The sequence below is a fragment of the Symsagittifera roscoffensis genome, chromosome 2 (genome assembly GCF_963678635.1).
Source record: "Symsagittifera roscoffensis chromosome 2, txSymRosc1.1, whole genome shotgun sequence".
NCBI lineage: Eukaryota > Metazoa > Xenacoelomorpha > Acoela > Convolutidae > Symsagittifera > Symsagittifera roscoffensis.
In genome coordinates this window covers 79876602-79886889 of record NC_087063.1, presented here as the reverse complement: position 1 = coordinate 79886889, position 10288 = coordinate 79876602, and the positions used below count along the sequence as shown (strand labels likewise).

At 39.2% G+C, this 10288-nt stretch overlaps 2 protein-coding genes across 2 annotated transcripts in view; one reads left to right on the top strand and one right to left on the bottom strand.

Moving 5' to 3' along the window:
• LOC134840603 (uncharacterized) overlaps window positions 1-10288 on the top strand; it is a 476174-nt gene that overhangs the window by 161376 nt on the left and 304510 nt on the right. The gene's annotated exons all lie outside the window — the stretch shown is intronic.
• LOC134840604 (large ribosomal subunit protein bL19m-like) overlaps window positions 1-10288 on the bottom strand; it is a 250826-nt gene that overhangs the window by 187581 nt on the left and 52957 nt on the right. The gene's annotated exons all lie outside the window — the stretch shown is intronic.

The following is a 10288-nucleotide window of genomic DNA, read 5'->3' as shown; positions in this document are numbered from 1 at the left end:
AAGTGGCATATCCGAATTTTCGCATAAATAAATGTCTTTCGAGTCGCCGCACTTTTGATTCCAAAGGTCTGTCTTCCCGATCTTTGAACTCTCTCAGCTGGTTTCTGTATTCTTTAAGTGCCTCGTTCAACAGACTTCTGCCTGTAAGATTTTCGGATATTTCTTTGATTGAGTGTTTTATCGGATCTCCGAAACGTTTGGGTTCTTTATTTTTTGTTTGTCTTGAACTCCGTCGAACACCTGACTCTTCCGCACTTGATTCGTCCGAGAATCCTTGTGGTGGTTCGAAATTCGTATCCAATTCTGAGCCTTTTTGAGGATTTTCTCTAAGTTCATCCGCAACTCGCTGCACTCCTCTTTTTAATAGCTGGTCCGCGTACTTTTCCCAGTCAGATGGCGCCAAATTTCTATTGTGAAAAGTCTCCACTATATCTTCAAGAGGGGTGTGCGCGTCAATGCCCTTCAGTTTTGGACGCTGTTTGGTTTTCGGCGTAGAACTCGACTGGGTTTTGGTATCTACTGTGACCGAATCCGGCTTAGACATTGCTTGCTTTTGTTCCGAGTTGACTGCAGTCGCAGTTTGATTTGCCAATGTCACCTCTTGTTGTCTGCTTCGGCCTTTCTTCTCTTTTCCGCTTTTTTCTGGCCTATTCGTGATTATTTCCTCTGATGAATTTGGTCCCGCCAAATTTGGTTTTGCTCTTTTTATAGCAAGATTCAATCCTCCCCCGGCTTCTGTGTCCTTAGAAGTGACGATTGTTTGACTCTTCTGAAAACGCTCTATTGGGTCCATTTCATTTGCAATTTCCATTTCTCCTTGGAGTTCGTCCTCCGATTCCAACTCCTCTAGTAGTTCTGGAGACTTGACTCGTTTGAACTTTTTTGTAGGTTCCGACGATGGACTTTTACTTGTGCTTCTCTGTTTATCTTGTGTAAGTACGGTTTTTGATTGAGCTATGTCCGATTTTCTATAGATCGAACCGGCCGATGTCTTGATTGTTGATTCTGTTTCTGAAGCTATTTTCCCCTTTAGTGGTCTGGTTAGGGCTTGTCCGCTTTTCCTTAGGGGGTCCTTTCTAAGTATTGTCTTGGGTGGTGACTTGCATTGATTTTCGACTTTATCTTCCACAAATCCTTTTTCCCAAGAGTAGATCATTTCTTTTCGAAGGTCGGGATTGAGTTGGCCTGTCTCGTCCACTAGTTTCCTGATGTCATTTTTAGCTGCATCCCTTCTTTCGTAGTTCCACCGGGCGTTTGCCTCCAACAATTCCTTTAGAGCTTTAGCTCTTTCTTTGTCTCTGTCCGATGTTAGCTGCTGCTTGTGCAGTGGGCTTGTATCCCTGCTCAGTTGTCCCTTACGCACTATCTTGAGATTCTCTCTTGACTGGTCAATCCTTCTTTTCATTTGAGACGCAGTCAGTGCTGAGCGTTCCAAGTGTTGTTTGTCTAAAGAATCAGAATTATTTAAAAACCTATCCCTCACAATTTTAAATTCTGTTTTTGGTAGTCTGCCGAAATGTGCTTGGAACGGGGATACTTGAATTATTTTCTGCTTGTTCCATCGTAAATCTCGCATTATAATACTGAGACATAATTTGATTGATTTATTATTTTCATCGAGCATCATCACTCCCAGTCTTCTCTTTATTGTTTGAATTGTACGTTCCACCAACCCACAACCTCTGTGATCCCCCACCGGACAGAATTTTTGCTCGATATTGAGTTCCGAACAAAATTTTTTTAGAGTTTTCCCCTTAAAGCCTGAAAATTGATCCGAACGAATTGATTCAGGGACTCCATGAGTGTCAATATATGATCTCAAGAATTTTACTGTGCTTTTTCCGCTTGTGGATTTTGTAACCTTCACCGATGGAAATTTTGAGAATCTATCAATAGCTACTAGAAGATAGATTTTTTTTCCCTTTTGATTTTCTATAGGCCCCGCATAGTCTAGTTGTACCTCCTGTCCCGGCTGCGTGAGCAGTGGTAGTGGTTTTGACGAATTTTTCGAAATAAGGTATTTTACATTCTTACCATATCTGGTACAACTACGGCACTCCTCTGCCAAATTCACGATGTCCTTATTCATGTGTGGCCACCACAGATATTGCGCTGCTCCCAACATCGCTTCCTGTCCTGGGTGTCCCCGATGTATTCGTTTCAGGACAGCTTGTCGTAGTTGAACTGGTACTGCTAGCCGATTATTCACTAAGATGCAGTCGTCCTGAACTGCCATCTGAGACCACAACGGATTTGTATAGGGTCCCATCAGTTCGAATCCCTGTTTGTCCCCTCTCTCTATCACTCTCCTGAGGCGGTCCATCCACGTGTCTTCTGTGGTCAGTTCTGCTAGTAAGTTCCTGTCGAACAGCTTTGCGAGGTTGTCCAGAGTCTCTACTTGTTGCTGCTTTTGCAGCCTTAATTTTCCTAGACCCTTTGGCGGTTGGATTGAGCACACTTCTTCCTCACTCTCCGCCTCTTCTGTGGTTGTTAGGTCAACTTCTATTACGTTCACCTCACTGAGTTTTCGTTCTGTCGATGCGATCGGTTTTGACGATGTTGGATTGAAATCGTTTTCCAGATTTTCTCTGACTTCTTGAGTATCGGCCACCAGTTCTCGATTTTCCTGGACATTGTTTTCTCCGCCTATTAATTGCCAGAAAGAGAGCAATCGTTGGTCCGCTATTCGTTGTTGTTCCGGTTCCAGTGACCATTTTACTCGTTGTTGCTGACGTGTTTCGCTGTCTGAACTGTCCCTATTTTTTCTTCCTCCTCGTATAATCTTTCTTGTACGTTGTACTGTCTCTGTGATTTCCTCTTCTCCCGAGAGTTCGTTGTTGGTGGAAAATGATCGGTTCCACTTTGGGTCCATTAAGCTTTCCTCACGCTCCTCATTCCGCCAATCTTGTGGTGAGCTGGACCACCAGTCGTAGGTTTTGCTTGTATTTTCTGACATCTCGATTCTTGAGTCTGTTTTTCCTATTTTGTTCAGTACTGGTCGTTTTTTTATTTTGCAATTTTCTGAGACTGACTGTTTGCTGGGTTGATTTGACGAAAAAGTGAATTGTTTCTGTTGAACTGTTGTGTTTAGCTGTTTTTGCAGTCGTGGAAACTTTTTTCTCTCGTTCCGGTCGAGCTTTGTTCGGTTTTGACCGTTTTGGTTGCTATAGCAACCATTACTTGATGACTGTTTCCTAACATTCCTTCTAGAACATTCTAGAACGTTTTCGTTCCGGTTGAGCGAACTTGAATCTTTAAGCCTACTGTTCCAGCAGTCGAACGCTTCATGAAAGGAGTTTATCGTAGCTACTACAAACTTTTCGTCTAATTCAGATTCGGGCCAGGGATCATTGAAAGGATCACGCGATAAATAATCAACTATACCCATGTCCCTCCCCGGAATGTGAACTATGTTGAACTGATACGGCAGTAACCGGTCAACCCACCGGGTTAAACGTGACTGATAGGTCTTGTTTGATTGATTAACATCCAATGCTGTTGTAAGAGCTTTATGGTCCGTTGCGATGGTAAATGGTTTCCCCAGAAGATAGTGTTTATATCTGTCTACTGCCCAAACCACTGCCAATAATTCCAACTCATTTGTTGAGTATTTTTTTTCTTGTGCATTTAGGTATCGAGATGCGAACGAAATTGGGACCCACCACCCTTCATCATTTTGTTGTTCTAAGGTGGACCCTAGTCCCTCATGGCTAGCATCGCATTTAACTCGTGTTTGTCGATTTGCATCATAATAATGCACTTTCGTAATATTTGCCACAGCTCCTTTTATAGCATTAAATGCTTCTGTGTGAACATCCCCCCACTCGAATTTTTTCACCGGGAGTTTCATGTTTTTTAACTTTTTCTTTTGATTTTCTTCTTTAAGAAGAGGTCTTAATTTTTCTGTCAGACTTGCTACGTTAGGTATAAATTTAGCGAGATGATTTATACTTCCTAGAAATGACCTTAGTTGTTTTAAGGATTTCGGCGGGTTCAAGTTTACTACCGCTTCCGTTTTAGTGATCTTCGGTCTAACTCCTTCTTCTGAGAGATGATGACCCAGCCAATTCACTTCTTGTTTGAAAAATTCACATTTTGATAGTTTCAGTGCCAAATTTTCCGCATCCAATTTCTTTAATACTGCTTCTACTAGGTTGGCATGTTCGGTTTCACTTCCCTTTGACACAATAAGTATGTCATCCAGGAAACAGAATGTGTTTTTAGCATGATTGATGGTTCTATCCATAGCCTTTTGAAATTCAGCTGGCATATCTGCTAGTCCGTAGAATCCTGTCAAGAATCTGTAAGTTCCAGTTGCTTTTCCGCCCACAATGTTAAAATTACATTGCCTAGCTGTATCTGCAGCCAATTTTAGTTGACTGTACGCATATTTCAAATCTAACACCGAAAAATATAGCGTACCCTTTTTGTTTTCAGTTACAATCTGGCTTACCCCATCAATAAGTTCGTCTACATTCGGCATTTGGTATTTGTTTTTAAACAATTGTCTATTGATTGGTTTCGCGTCCATTGCCAATTTTATTGAGTCGTCCTTCTTTACTGTTATCACAATCGGGGCGATAAAGCAATCGCTTGTACACTTATCAAGTTTTGTTATATGACCTTCTGTCAATAACTTCTCGATTTCTTTCTCGACTTTATCTTGTATATGAATTGGGATTCTTCTCCCCTTTTCTTGTATCGGACATAGTGGGTATTTGAATTTTGAACTGGCGATGTGGTTTTTAGAAATGCCTTGCCTTTCAAATAAGTTCTTAAATTTATTGAAAAAATTTTCTTTCCAACCTTCCGACTGCTCGCACATGAGCACGTCAAACCTGGTGAGTTCTTTTGGCGCTGTTCTTTGTGTAGTCACTATTCCCACTTGTCCTTGCAAGTCTAATCCCATGATACATCTAGTTTTCCGCTCTGATACCAGAAAGGTTGCACCCTTAACTTCCCAGCCCGCTGACCTCAGATTGGTTTTTAGGGCTCCCAGGATACTGATCGGTTGTTTGTTGTAGTCCACAAATTTGGTTTGTAAGTTCAATTTGTCGGACGGTATGAATCTCACTTTGTTTGATTTTTCCATGATTTCTTTCGTCGTTGCCCAGTTAAGAAATGAAACAGGGCTACCAGTATCCACTGTTAGTTGAATAATCTGGTTATCTATTCGTACCATAGCCTTTAGTGACTTTACGCGGTTCAATGTTGGATCTCGAATAGAGTCTATTTTCTGAACTCTAACCACTTTTCCGTTTGTTTCTTTTCTCATTTCATTGATCCGATCTTTGACATATTTTGAAACTCGTTCATTTTCCGGTAAATGGGTATGTATCAACATGACTTCAAATTCACTACATGACCCAACACCTTCACTGATCTGGTCGCATTCCACTATCGATTCTTCCGAATCTTCCGCAATTTCACTTACTTGTTGTGATCTGCACATTTTAGCGAAATGATTCGGTTTACCACAGTTTTTACAGTCCTTTCCCATCGCTGGACAGTTTTTTAGGTGTCCTTGTTCAAACAACCTTCCACATCTATTACATGGTTTCGTTTTCGTGTTTTGATTTTTGTTATTATTCTGTCTGTTATTATTTTCTCTTTTATTTGGAGTTTTGTTTTTCCCCCCAAAATTTCGTACTGCCATTACAGGTTCCTGTTTTATTCTTACACCCGATGTGTAATTGCTGCTTGATCCTCCTGCAGCCGCAGCATTAGTCTTTTGAAATGCCATTGTGGTTAACTTGCTATGTTCGAATTTTATAGCTCTTTTTAGAACTTCCACTGGATCCAAAGTTTCGAATGTCAACGTATCCTGTAATGTCATGTTCTTCATCTTCGAGATGAACAAATCTCGCACTATTTCATTTTCCAATGTTCCTAGTTCTGATCTGGCTGCTTGAGCAGTTAACGCTGCATGAAATGATTCTAGAGATTCTCCAGATTCTTGCATTCTCGTAAATAACTTGTATCTCTCGTAGGTTACACATTTCACTTTTTGAAACGAGACTTCTGCCAGATCTGTTACTTCTCTGAACGTCATTTTTGATATTTCTGCGTGCGGATTCTTTTGTAGGAATCTTTTCTTTCCCTCAGTGCCCAAAGATAGAAATAGTCGTGACACCAGTTTCTTCTGTACTTCGTTGTAGAAGACATTGTGTCCAACTCTTGGGCCTCTTGTTCTTTTCTCTTCGTTCTCCAATGTTACTCTGTCTCTTGCTAGTTTATCTCTAAGGATTCTAGCGTTCCTTGCATCTTCGTTCTCCCCATCCCTGGGCGTCTCCGGGCGTGGTGGTGGTTCCTCTAATATGTCTTTTGGTTCTTCCAAAATAATCTCTGGGTTTACATTTTCTTTTACCGTAACCGCCATGAGAAATTGTTCGAACCAGATTTTAAACTGCCACGGAGGGTCTAGATTCGCTGATGCCCAAAATACCGGGATTCCCATATCCGTTCTGTTGTCTTGAGCTGCGAATCCTGCTGGCTGCGCCATGTGATATGCGTTGCGATATCCAATTGAAAACAAGTTGTAATTCAATACTTTTATTCAGAAGATTGAATTTAGATTTTTCTTTTCTTTGTTTTCTTATGACTGAGAGATAGATCGTTATTCAATACTCTGATCTCTCACTTAGTCTCAGTGTCATCACTTATGTATGACCTTGAGCGTACCAATAAATAATGATTTAACACCAGAGGTTGGCTGTACATCCGTATAGTGAGTACTGCTACTGCGTGATGATAAACTGTATGCTAAACAGAAAATTAAAGAATGCGTGTACAAGTTTATGTGTAAAACATACTTCAAGAAGTAGAAAAGTAACAAAAAAACTCAGTCCAGAAAAATAGCCAAACAATTGCATGCATTTCTTAAGCAGGGGTGCAGCAGCGGTTCTCAGCGAAAAATTGAACAGCTCACATGCTGGTCGTTTTCCTTGTGAATAAATCGTCATGAAATTTGCATCAAAATTGCAATCAATTTTGCATAAATAACCAAACCACTTGAAAAATTGTAATTTTTCTTATATTAACTGAATCCTGGAAACAACTTTAGCCAACCAACCCTCTAAAACGCTAGAGGGGAGAGGATGTTAACTTGCTCCAATCATTTGACAGGTGGTCTAAGTGGAGACGAAAAACTACCCCAGGGAACTCTGAGTCGAAGTCGAGACAGCATTGAACTGCAACTGCTAGGCCAGAAGAAAAGACTCAGTTTCGAACAGGCCCAGAAGTTCGATGCCATCAATGAGGCAATGCCCCCTGGAAAGGTCAATGACCCCAAAGATAGGGTCAAGGAGATCATAGATGTGGACTCAGATAGCAGCTCGTCATCATCTTCGTCAGAGAAAAACCAAGAAGTCACCGGGGAGCTGAAAAATAAATAGCTTAAATAGCGTAGTGTCGTGTTCAAAATTAAAACGATACAATCAAAGTTTCTCTATTTTAATTTCAGTGTTGTGTATTTCTTTGCTGTGGTGTTTGTATGTCTACATAATTTAACGTTTTACAAATAATTTCAAATGTGTTTAACCGGAACAACGAAATAATCGATAATAATAGTCTTCAATTTATGAATTTTGGTACAGTCTTCGGTGGAGAAAAATACGAAAAATAGCCGGTTAAGCCGGAGAAAATTCCGAATTCTCTTCCATCTGACGTACAATTATGTTTTGGTCTTTTGTAACAAAAATATTTATATGGGTAGGAGCATGCTCCCATTTATTCAATATAATTCGATTTATAAAATGTCCTTACAAATATTTATTCATTGTGAAAGTTTGAACCGTAGTAATTGCCGAAAAACCTTAACTCTATAGAAGAATGAAATGAAGAGGTCAGCCTTCAATCAGCCTTTAATCAGTGGTATTATTAGCATACTACTTTTTCTCAGCACTCATGCTACTTTTTCTATTTTTTTTTGGAATCTGAATCATGACAAATAGGATTTTAATATGTCACCAAAAAACATGCATTACGATGCCAAACTGTGCACTGGATAGGCACACAGTTTTGTGAATTTTGTCGGCACATTTGTATAGTTGCGGAATCCACAACAAGCAAATATAGCTAGTTGTTCTGGATTCCGCAGCTGTAAATGGATTCCGCAAAATATACGTGGAATCCGCAAATATAAGTGGAATCCGCAAACAAAATTCCACTTACAAACGGATTCCACTTACAATTTGCAGATTCCATTTAGAATTTGCGGATTCCACTTACAATTTGCGGATTCCGCTTACAGTTGCGGATTCCGCAACAGCACACTGTAAGTATACACTTGTTTTATTATCTGTTTGTGGATTCCACAAACTGTTCTCGTTTCCGCAAATACAGTTGCGGACTGCGCAATTTTTGCCCATTTTTGAAGCGATTTTGAGCGGTACGAGGTTTTAAGTTTTTGTTTGTGGAATCCAAAACAGCAAAGAAGATCAAAGAAAAGTAGAAATGTTGCGGATTCGGCAACCAATCTGATTTTGGCTGGTTGCGGAATCCGTTTACAATGCACAGAATGCACAGTTTGTCCTCGTAAGGTGTCTCCCACTTGACGAGCGTTCCTTATGAAATATCAACAGAATGGTTGCAGGTCGAATAATAGTTTTAGCTTTCTTTATGCCTGATATTGGGTGAAAAAACCTAACCTACGACTTAGTTCCTTATATCCAATTTAGGAATGGAGTGAGAGGTCGGAGTAAATATTGAGATAATTTTTTCAATGATTTGCTCGAAAGATTTACTTTAAATTCAAGTTTTTTGTTTAATCTCTCAGAAAAAACTAACAAAGAGTTCAACACTAGCCATTATGTGGCATTTAAATATGTCAGTCACTGTAATTGAAGAAATCTAACTAACCAAAACAATTTTCAGATCAATTGAGTTAGGTTTGTTCAAAGAAGGTACCCGACGACAGGAAAAAATCGAAACAAATGTTCTTGTGGAGGAAAAGTTTTGGAACGGCGATTTTGTTGAATGCATATAACCATGAATCGACAATTCGTAACACGCAACAATTCGCATGGGCAAAAGTTCGTATTAGGCGACAGTTTGTAACGGTAGATTAAGCGCGGAACACTGATCCGCCGTATTCCCCTCGTGCAGGATGTAAGCGCAGCGGAGCGAAGAGTACGCTACTTGCCATAGCCTTGATACGAATAGTCGCCAGTTACGAATTGTCGCACTACCCATTTAACAACTTATATACTTTATACAATTTATATAATTTACACTAGTTCATTCAAAATACATTTTCATCAATAAGTCAGTGTTTTACATAGACTATCTTACTGATTTTAATGGCCATCGAAAACTACTTTTCAACATCAGTGAAGCGACGACTAATTTAGTTTTCATTGACGATTTTGCGTTGAAAAAAAAACTAACTCTATATAAAGAAAAATCTTACGTTATCGTGAGATAACGCCATTTTTTGGGTTTTTTTCCGAATGGTACTGTTACATTTAGTGTCTTAGCTAAAAACTGCCATTTGGGCCAAAAGTTAGCTAAACAAATGAAAACCGACAAAAATTTGAAAATATTTGAGTGGTACTTATTCAATTAGACTCTATAAACGTAGAATGATAAAATTTGAATATCACCCTATTGATAAAAATAGCCCTATTGCAAAAAATCAAATTGTTATCAGATAGCAAAACAAAAATATCAAAATTATGTGTTTGATTGGAGTCATTTGACGCAAAACAAAAAACCTCAAGGGGCCTCAAAATTATGTGTTTGATTGAAGTCATTTGACTTTTAACTTCCATCATCTTTCATGATTGTTTTTTTCGACTTTAAGTCTATCTATATATATATATATATATATATATATATATATATATATACGCGTGGGCAGTTGCATGTATGGACCTTTACATGGATGTAGTTTTGTGTAGTTGCGTGTATGGACCTTTACATGGATGTATGTTATGTATGGCTGTTGGTTGGATTTTACTATTGATTTGCGTAAAGGTATGTGTGGTCGAGTAATTAACAAAAGTTGTTTGGCTAAGTGTGTATGGACAATTGTATATTGTACGTGTGGTTGTACGAATGAGTAAAGGTAATGGTTTATTTGTGGGCGGTTATGGTGGTATAAATCTCTATAGATTATTTATAAGAAAAGTATTTTATGTATTCTGAATTATTCCTGAAAATCAATTAATGGCAGATCTAAGTGCTTTCCCGAAAAATAAGAGATAAATAGAGTAGGTACGTCCGTACCCTCCTCCCCATCCCCCACCCATAAATCTTCGACGTTTCAGCAAAATAAAGCTTAAAGTAA